The sequence below is a fragment of the Balaenoptera acutorostrata genome, chromosome 19 (assembly GCF_949987535.1).
Source record: "Balaenoptera acutorostrata chromosome 19, mBalAcu1.1, whole genome shotgun sequence".
Lineage (NCBI taxonomy): Eukaryota > Metazoa > Chordata > Mammalia > Artiodactyla > Balaenopteridae > Balaenoptera > Balaenoptera acutorostrata.
In genome coordinates this window covers 49,474,392-49,484,100 of record NC_080082.1, presented here as the reverse complement: position 1 = coordinate 49,484,100, position 9,709 = coordinate 49,474,392, and the positions used below count along the sequence as shown (strand labels likewise).

The following is a 9,709-nucleotide window of genomic DNA, read 5'->3' as shown; positions in this document are numbered from 1 at the left end:
TCTTTACATTTTGCAAAACTGAAGCTATACCCATTAAACAATAACTCCGTATTTCCCCCTTCCCCAAGCCCCTGAAAACCAATATTCTACTCTCTGTAATGGAATTTGACTACTCTAGTTATCTCATATAAATGGAGCTATACATTATTTGCCTTTTTGTGACTGGCTTATTTCACTTAGCATAATGTCCTCAAGTTTCATCAATGTTATAACACGTGTCAGAATTACATTACTTTTTTTTTTTTTTTTAAAGTTATACAATTTTTATTTATTTATTTATTTATTTATGGCTGTGTTGGGTCTTCGTTTCTGTGCAAGGGCTTTCTCTAGTTGCGGCAAGTGGGGGCCACTCTTCATCGCGGTGCGCGGGCCTCTCATCATCGCGGCCTCTCTTGTTGCGGAGCACAGGCTCCAGACGCGCAGGCTCCAGACGCGCAGGCTCAGCAATTGTGGCTCACGGGCCTAGTTGCTCCGCGGCATGTGGGATCTTCCCAGACCAGGGCTCGAACCCGTGTCCCCTGCATTGGCAGGCAGATTCTCAACCACTGCGCCACCAGGGAAGCCCCCAGAATTACATTACTTTTTAAGCTAAATAATATGCCATTGTATGTATATGTCATATTTTGCTTATTCATTCATCCCTCAATGGATACTTGATTTATTTCCTCCTTTTGGTTATTGTAACTAATGCTGCTGTGAACTTGGGTGTACGAATATCTCTTTGAAACTCTGCTTTCTATTCTTTTGGGTATATACCTGAAAGTGGAATTACTGGATCATATAGTAATTATATTTTTAAGTTTTTGAGGAAAAAAAATTGTGTTGTGTTTCCCACAGTGGCCATACCATTTTACATTTTCAGCAAGGGTTCTAATTTTTCCACATCCTCACTAACACTTGTTTTTCTGTTTTTTGTTTGTTTGTTTGCTTGTTTGTTTGTTTTGGATAGTATGTATCCTGATGAGTATGAAGTGGTATCTTGTTGTTTTGATTTGTATTTCTGTAATGATTCATGATGGTAACTATTGTTTCATGTACTTACTGGTCATTTGTATATCTTCTTTAGGAAAATGTCTATTCAGGTCCTTTCTCCATTTTTGAATTGGATTGTTTGTGTTTTGATGTTGCTGAGTTTTAGAAATTCTCTATATATACTGGATATTAATCTCTTATTAGGTTTGTGATTTGCAGATAATTTCTCCCATTCTGTGGGTTGTCTTTTTACTATGTTGATAGTGTCCTTTGACACACAAAAGTTTGAAATTTTCATGAGGTCCAATTTTTTTTTTCTTTTTTGTTGCCTGTGCCTTTGATATCATATCCAGAAAATCATTGCCAAATCCAATGTTATGAAGATTTTCCAATGTTTTCTTCTAAGAGTTCTATAGTTTTGCGTCTTACATTCAGGTCTTTGATCTATTTTGAGTTAATTTTTGTGTAAGGTGTCAGGTAAGGGTCCAGCTTCATTCTTTTGCAGGTGGATATTCAGTTTTCCCATTGATTGATTTTGTCAAAAATTATTTGACAATATATGGGAGGGTTTATTTCTGGACTCTATTCTATTCCATTGGTCTATGCTTTTTTCTTTATGTCAATACCTCACTATTTACATTAACATGGCTTTGTAGTAAGTTTTGAAATTGGAAAATGTGAGTCCTGGCAATATTGATCTTCTTTATCAAGATTGTTTTAGCTATTCAGGGTCCTTTGAGAATCCATATGAATTTTAGCATAGATTTTTGTTTCTGCAAAAAAAAAAAATTACTGGGATTTTGGTAGGGATTCCATGAAATCTTTAGATTGCTTTGGGTAGAATCGACATCTTAACACTCAGTCATCTAATCCATGAATGTGGGATATGTTTCTATTTATTTATGTCATCTTTAATTTTTTTCAGTAATGTTTTATGGTTTTAAAATAAAGTTTTTACCTCCTTGTTTAAGTTACTTCCTAAGTGTTTTATTCTTATTGATGCTGTTGTAAAAGGAACTGTTTTCATCATTTTCTACTCAGATTGTTCATTGTTCGTATATAGAAATGCAACTGATTTTTCTGTGTTGGTTTTGTATCCTACTTTGTTGAGTTAATTTATTAGTTCTAATAGTAATTTTGTGGAGTCTTGAGGGTTTTCTAGATTTAAGATTATTTCATCTGTGAACAAAGATAACTTTACTTATTCTTCTCCAATTTGGATGCCTTTTATTTCTTTTTCTTGCCTAATTGCTCTGGCTAGAACTTCCAGTATTATGTTGAATAGAAATGGCAAGAGTGGGCATTCTTTCCTTATTCCTGATTGAAAAGCTGTTAGTTCTTCACCACTGAATATGATATTAGCTGTGGGGTTTTTATACATGGCTTTTATTATGTTGAGGTAGTTTCCTTCTATTCCTAATTTGTTGAGTGTTTTTATTTTGAAAGTGTTGAATTTTGTCAAATGCTTTTTCTGCAGCAATTGAGACGATCAAGTTGTTTTCTCCCTTTATCCTGTTAATGTGGTGTTAGATGATTTTCATATGTTGAATGATCCTTGCATTCCAGGAATAAATAAATCCCACTTGAACACAGTGTTTAGTCCTTTTAGTATGCTGCTGAATTCTGTCTGCTAGTATTTTGCTAAGGATATTTGCATCACTATTCATAAGGGATATAGGTCTATACTTTTCTTATAGTATATTTTTCTGGCTTTGATATCAAGGCAAATGAATTAATGTGTTATCCTTCAAGTTTTTGGAAAATTTTTGACAAGGATTAATGTTAATTCTTCCTTAAATGTTTGGTAAAATTCACCAATAAAGGCTTCAGGTCCATAGCTTTGTTGTTGGGAGGTTTTTGATCACTCATTCAAATAAATGAATTCATTGAATTCCCTCATTCATTTTGCTTAGTAGTTACAGTTTTATTCAGATATTCTCTTTCTTCATGGCTCTGTCCTGATAGATTTTGTGTTTCCAGGAATTTGTCTATTTCATCTAGGTTATCCACTTTTCTTGCATACACTTGTTCATAGTACTCTTGTAATCCTTTTTATTTCTGTAGAATCAGTTGTAATGTTTCCACTTCTATTTTTTTTAAGCAATTTATGTCTTCTTTAGTCATTCTAGCTAAAGGTTTGTCAATTTTGCTAATCTTTTTTTAAGAACGATCTTCTGGACTCGTTGAATTTTCTCTATTGTTTTTCTAGGTGTGCTGTGTGTTTTGTTTTCTTTCATCTCTAATTATTTTCTAATACTCTCTGTGATTTCTTCTTTGTTCCATTGACTGTTTAGGGTATGTTGTTTAATTTCCACAAATTTGTGAATTTTTCAGTTTGCCTTTTATTATCAATTTCTATCTTCATCTGGTTGAGGTTGGAGAAGATACTTTGTGTAATATCTATCTTTTAAAATCAATTAAGCCTTAATTTGTGGCAAAACATGGTCTATTATGGAGATGTCCCATGCTCACTTGAGAAGAATGTGTTTTCTGCTGTTGTCGAGTACAGTATTACGTACATTTCTGTTAAATCTAATTGATTTATTGTGTTGTCAAGTCTTCTGTTTCCTTATTGATTTTTTTTGTCTGGTTGTTCAATCCATTATTTAGAGGAGAGTATTAAAGTCTCCAAATATTACTGTAGAACTGTCTATTTACTCTCTTAATTCTGTCAGTTTTTGCTTTATATAATTTCTTGGTCTGGTATTACATGCATAAATGTTTATAATTGTTATATCTTCTTGCTGTGTAGAACCTTTTATTGCTATATGAAATGTCCTTTGGCTCTTGTAACTTTTTTTTTTTTAAATAAAGTCTACCTTGTCTGCTATTAGTATAGCCAACCTCACTCTCTTTAGTTATTTGCATGGAATATGTTTTTCCATCCTTTCACTCCCAACCTACTTGTGTCTTTGGATCTAAAGTTAGTCCCTGCAGTCAGCATATAGTTGGGTCATTTTTATTTTTATCTTTTTATTTATTTATTTATTTATTTTTGGCTGCGTTGGGTCTTTGTTGCTGCGCGCAGGGTTTCTCTAGTTGCATTGAGCGGGGGCTACTCTTCGTTGTGGTGCACGGGCTTCTCATTGCAGTGGCTTCTCATTGCCAAGCATGGGCTCTAGGCACGTGTGCTTCAGTAGTTGTGGCTCACAGGCTCAGTAGTTGTGGCTCACGGGCTCTAGAGCAAAGGCTCTGTAGTTGTGGTGTACGGGCTTAGTTGCTCCACCTCATGTGGGATCTTCCCGGACCAGGGCTTGAACCCATGTCCCCTGCATTGGCAGGCGGATTCTTAACCACTGCACCACCAGGAAAGCCCTAGTTGGGTCATTTTTTTAAAATCCACTCTGTCAATCTCTGTCTTTGATTGGAGAGTTTAATCCATTTACATTTAAAGTAATTACTGATAAGGAAGGATTTACTTCTGTCATTTGCTATTCATTTTCTATATTATAGCTTTTTTTGTCCCCCATTTCCTGTATTACTGTCTTTTGTTTTTGATTTTTTAACGTGAAATATTTTAATTCCCTTCCCATTTCCTTTTGTGTATATTCGATAGCTATCTTCTTTGTAGTTTCATGTGGTTACCATCCTAAAATTATAACACTATAATTTGAATTTATACCAGCCTAACTTCAATAACATACAAAAACTCTTCTCCTATACAGTTCCATCTCCAACCCTTTCAGTTACTGATGTCACAAAATTACATCTTTATACACTGTATATCCAGAAACACAGAATAATTGTTTTTTAATGCATTAGTTTCTCAAATAATGTAGAAATTTAAAAATGGAGTTATAAATCAAAGTTACAATAACAGTAGTTTTAAAAAATGCCCAGTGTATGTACCTTTACCAGAGATCTTTATCCCTTCATATAGCTTTGAGTTAGTCTAATGTCCTTTATTTCAATGTGAAGGACTCCTTTCAGCATTTCTTGCTGGGCAGGTCTGGTGGTAACAAACTCCCTTAGCTTTTGTTTATCTGGGAATTTCTTAATTCTTCCCTCCCATTTGAAAGACAATTTTGCCAGATATAGGATTCTTGTTTAACATTTTTTCCTTCAGCACTTTGAACATAACATACCCATTGCCTTCTGGCTTCCAAGGCTTCTGGTGAAAAATCTGTGGGTAATTTTATCGAGTATCTTTTGAATGTGACAAGTCACTTCTCTCTCATTTCTTTAAAGATTCTTTGTCTCTGTGTTTTGACAGTTTGATTGTGATGTGCTTTGATTTGGGTCTCTGAGTTCATTCTTGGAGTTCATTGAGCCTCTGGGATGTTTATATTCATATCTTTCATCAAATTTGGGAAATTTTCAGTCATCAATTCTTCAAGCTATCTCTCTTCCCCTTTCTTCTTCTTCTGGGACTCCCACAACGTGCATGTTGTTCCTTTTGAAGGTGTTCCAGAGGTACCTTACATTCTGTTCACTTTTCTTCAGTCTTTTTTTTTTTCTTTTTCAATTTTCCTGTCTTGAAGTTCACTGATTCTTCTGTCTTATCAAATCTTTTGAATCACTCTGGCAGGTTTTTTTTCTTTTTTTCCCCCATTTATGGTAATTTTAGCTCCAGAATTTCTTTTTGGTTTCTTTTTATGCTTTCTATTTCTTTTGTGATATTTCCATTTTGTTCATACATCATTTTCTTTACTTTCTCCATGTCTTTAGTTCTTTGATTATCTACAAGACAGTTGTTTTAAAGTCTCTGTCTAGTAGATCTGCCATCAGGTCTTTTTAAGAGACAGTTTCTGGTGATTTCTTTTTTTCCCCCTTGATTGGGCCGTGCTTTCCTGTTTCTTTGTATGGCTTGTAATTTTTTGTTGAACACTAGACGTTTGAATCTAATAATGTGGTAACTTTGGAAATCAGATTCTTCACCTTCCCCAAGGTTTGCCTTTTTTTAAATTTATTTTTTTATACAGCAGGTTCTTATTAGTCATCAATTTTATACACATCAGTGTATACATGTCAATCCCAATCGCCCAATTCATCACACCACCACACCCACCCCCCCGCCGCTTTACCCCCTTGGTGTCCATACGTTTGTTCTCTACATCTGTGTCTCAATTTCTGCCCTGCAAGTTTTGCCATTTTTATTAAAAAATTTTTTTTAATTGCTGTAGGCTGTCTCTGCTGGTGATCAACCTGAGGTGTAAACTTAAGGTCTTCTCAGGTCTTTTTTGAGCTTGTGCCTTTACATGTGTCATGACTTTCCAAATTCCCCTGTATATGTGATTGCTTTGAAACGTCTTAGCCCTAAAAATCTGGCTTCCAAAAGGAGAAAAGAGAAAAATGAAGGGGGGAATATGTGCTGGTGCAAATCCCCTGGAAGTCGCTTCAACTGGAGAGGGAGGGGCTTGCAACAATGCGATGACATTTACACAAATGGTTGCTTACTTCTGTGTCTTCACCTCTGCAGTCAGAAGCAGCAATAGATCACAGCACAAGTCCTCAATATTTAAAGAGCAGGGTTTCACCCAGGTTCCCACCAACTGCGTGCAAGCTGCTCCAGGGACACATGCAGAACTGCCAGCCACAGGGCAAGTGTGTGGGGGATGGGTAGCTGTTACAGTGCTAAGGGCTGAAATTGACCAAAATTAACTGCAATTTACTGTCTTAAGCTTTCCTCTGGAAGTTGTAAGCCTTTGAACAGACCCCAGAGTTCCAAAATAGGTATATGAGATACATTTTGTCAATACAATTGTTGTCTAGTTGGGGAGACAAGTTCCTGGTTCTTCCTGCTCTACCATCCTCCCAGATTTCTTAATCAAATGCACGGCAATTTTTAAACACTTTCTTCTGTTAAATGACATACAGGCTTTTGGCTATTACAAATTAAGCTACTATGACCATGAATGTACACGTCTTCATATGGGCCTACGCTTTTATTTCTCTTGTGTTAATATGTAGGAGTGCAATGCCTTTGTCACAGGGCAGGTGAATACTTGAAAATTTTGCAGACTGCCAAATTGTGTTCTAAAGCGGCTATACCATATGTGTTTCACACAGCACTGAATAAGAGTTCCAGCTCTTCCACATGTTCACCAGCAACTGCTATAATCAGTGTTTTTAATGTTTGCTATTCTAATAGGCATGTTGTAGTAGAATTTCATTGTGGTTTTACCTTGAATTTCTGTAATGACTCATAATTATGAGCATTTTTTATGTGTTTATTTGCAACCCATATATCTTCTTTGGTGAAATGTCCATTCATATCTTTTGCCTATTGTTAAAATGAACATTGGTTGATATTTCTATTTTCATTAACAGGAATACGTTGAAACTGCAAAGAAATTTGTTGGAATGTCAGTCATTTATCAATGACGTCAGTAATTTATTTGCTTAATGGGGTAAAATTTTTTGAGTACTGAAAGAATATTTCCTCGCAATTCTGTGCTGTTCCCAATGGAAAATGACAGACACAATACACCCTTAAGTTTAATCTGAATTATTAACATACTCTCTACTTTCTGAAAACTTCACATGAAACAATAAATCAAGCTCTGAGTTGTAGTGTTTACCACACAGTCAATTTCAAGCTACAACATGATGTCTGTGAATGTGAAATTAGGGCAAGATGTGTAGTAGCACACCATCGTATTCTGTTTCTACCATACGTGGATACATTGAATATAAATAACCTTAAAGCATAGATAATAGTAAAACGTAGTAAAATAATGAATGATGAGTTTTGAGTATCTCTTAGCTTAAAAAAACCCAGCCTTACTCAAGTCTAAACTACACATATTTAACATGTACAATTTGATACATGTTTATACCTATGAAATTAAAGGTTTTTCTTGGGCCCTTTGTAATCTCTCCCTCTGTACTCATCCATCTGCAGGAAACCACTGATCTGCTGTCTGTCACTACATATTTGTTTACATTTTTTTCAGAAAAATTACATTAATCTGGGAGCAGTTTAGGTAGGCAGTTAGAGTTCAATATCTGCTATGAAACTACAGGCAAGCTGTCTACTGGGGTTATAGTCTCTGAAGACTTGCCTGAGGCTGCAAGATTCAATTCCAAGGTCTTTTCTGTTGACAGGAAGCTTCAGTTCCTTGCCACATGGGTCTCCATAGGAATGATCATGATGGATACTCTCAAATAAAGCAAGTGGTCCAGGAGCAAGAGAATGCACTAAGAAGGAAACCAGTGTCTTTTATAACGTAAAATGGAGGTGATTTACCCTCACTTTTACTATATTATGATTCATATAGGTCAACTCTAGTGAAATGTAAGAGGGCTACACAAGAGTGAGAATACTGGAAAGTAGGAATTTGAGGGACCATCTTAGATCCCCCAACTACAATTGTATGTTTTATCTTTTTTACATTAATTTTCATATATCAAACCCTCCATTTCTTGTATAAACTACTTTTTCTTGATATATTACTTTTTCTATATTGTTGGATTTGATTTGCTAAAATTTTGTTCAGGTTCTGCATCTATGTTAATGAAGGATATTGGTCTATGGTTTTCCTGTAATGCTTTTGTCTGGTTTTGGTATGTTACCTTCACAGAGTAAGTTGGAAAGCATGTCTTTCCAATTTTTTGGAATAGTCTGTGTAGAATTGGTATGTTTTTTTTGTCTAAATGTTTAGCAGAATTCACCACTGAAGCATTTATGCCTGAGGTTTGCTTTGTGTGAAGGTTTCTAATTCCAAATTTAATTTCATAAATAGGTGTAGGGCTATATGGGTTATCTTATCTTATGTGATGACATCTGTATTGGTGTCTCTTCTCTCATTCCTGATATAGGTAATTTGTGTATTTACTCTTTTTAATTTGATAATTCTTGGCTAGAGGTTTGTTTATTTTATTATTATTATTACTTAAAGATTTGTTGTTGATAGCTTTAAAAAATATGTATTTATTTATTTTGGCTGCACCAGGTCTTTGTTGCGGCACGTGGGATCTTCGTTGCGGCATATGTGATCTTTAGTTGCCGCATGCAAACTCTTAGTTGCAGCATGCATGCAGGATCTAGTTCCCTGACCAGGGATTGAACCCAGGCCCCCTGCATTGGGAGCATGGAGTCTTACCCACTGGACCACCAGGGAAGTCCCTATTTTATTATTCTTTAAGGCTTTGGGTTTCACTGACTTTCTCTGCAGTTTATTCTGTTTACTTCATTGATTTCCATTTAGATCTTTATTATATTATTTCTTCTCCTTTCTTTGCTTTTCTCTTTTCCTAGTTTTTAAATATGGAAACCGAGATCCTTTTTCTGATACCTTTTCTTTTGTTTAATGTGTTTAAAAAAAACATAAACCACCTTCACCTAGCCATCAGTCCTGACAATTTTCTTCTATGTTTCCTACTAAATTATTCATACATTTATATTTTATATTTCAGTCGTGATCCACCTTGAGTTCATTTTTGTTTAAGGCATGAGGTTAGATTGATGTTAATTTCTTTTGCCTATGGATGTTCAATTGCTCCAGCATTATTTGTTGACAAGACTTCCCTGCCTTCATTTACTTGATTTAGTTGGTCTGTCAAAAATCACTTGGTAAGTTTGGGTCTATTTCTGGATTCTCAGAATGGTTCAGAACAGAATAGTTCTATTGACCTATTTTTTAAAATTAATTAATTAATTTATTTATGGCTGTGTTGGGTCTTCACTGCTGTGCACAGGCTTTCTCTAGTTGTGGCAAGCGGGGGCTACTCTGCGTTGCAGTGCGTGGGCTTCTCACTGTGGTGGCTTCTCTTGTTGCGGAGCACGGGCTCTAGG

The 9,709-nt window shown here is 35.5% G+C and overlaps 1 protein-coding gene across 12 annotated transcripts in view; it reads right to left on the bottom strand.

Moving 5' to 3' along the window:
• LOC103002583 (zinc finger protein 30) overlaps window positions 1-9,709 on the bottom strand; it is a 38,668-nt gene that overhangs the window by 16,693 nt on the left and 12,266 nt on the right. Inside the window, exon 5 of one of the 12 annotated variants that reach the window (XR_009006003.1) lies at window positions 1,178-7,255. The exons of 10 other annotated variants lie outside the window; for them this stretch is intronic. The gene's annotated coding sequence lies outside the window, so the exon portion shown is untranslated. One more of the 12 variants, XR_449565.2, reaches the window with a different exon arrangement.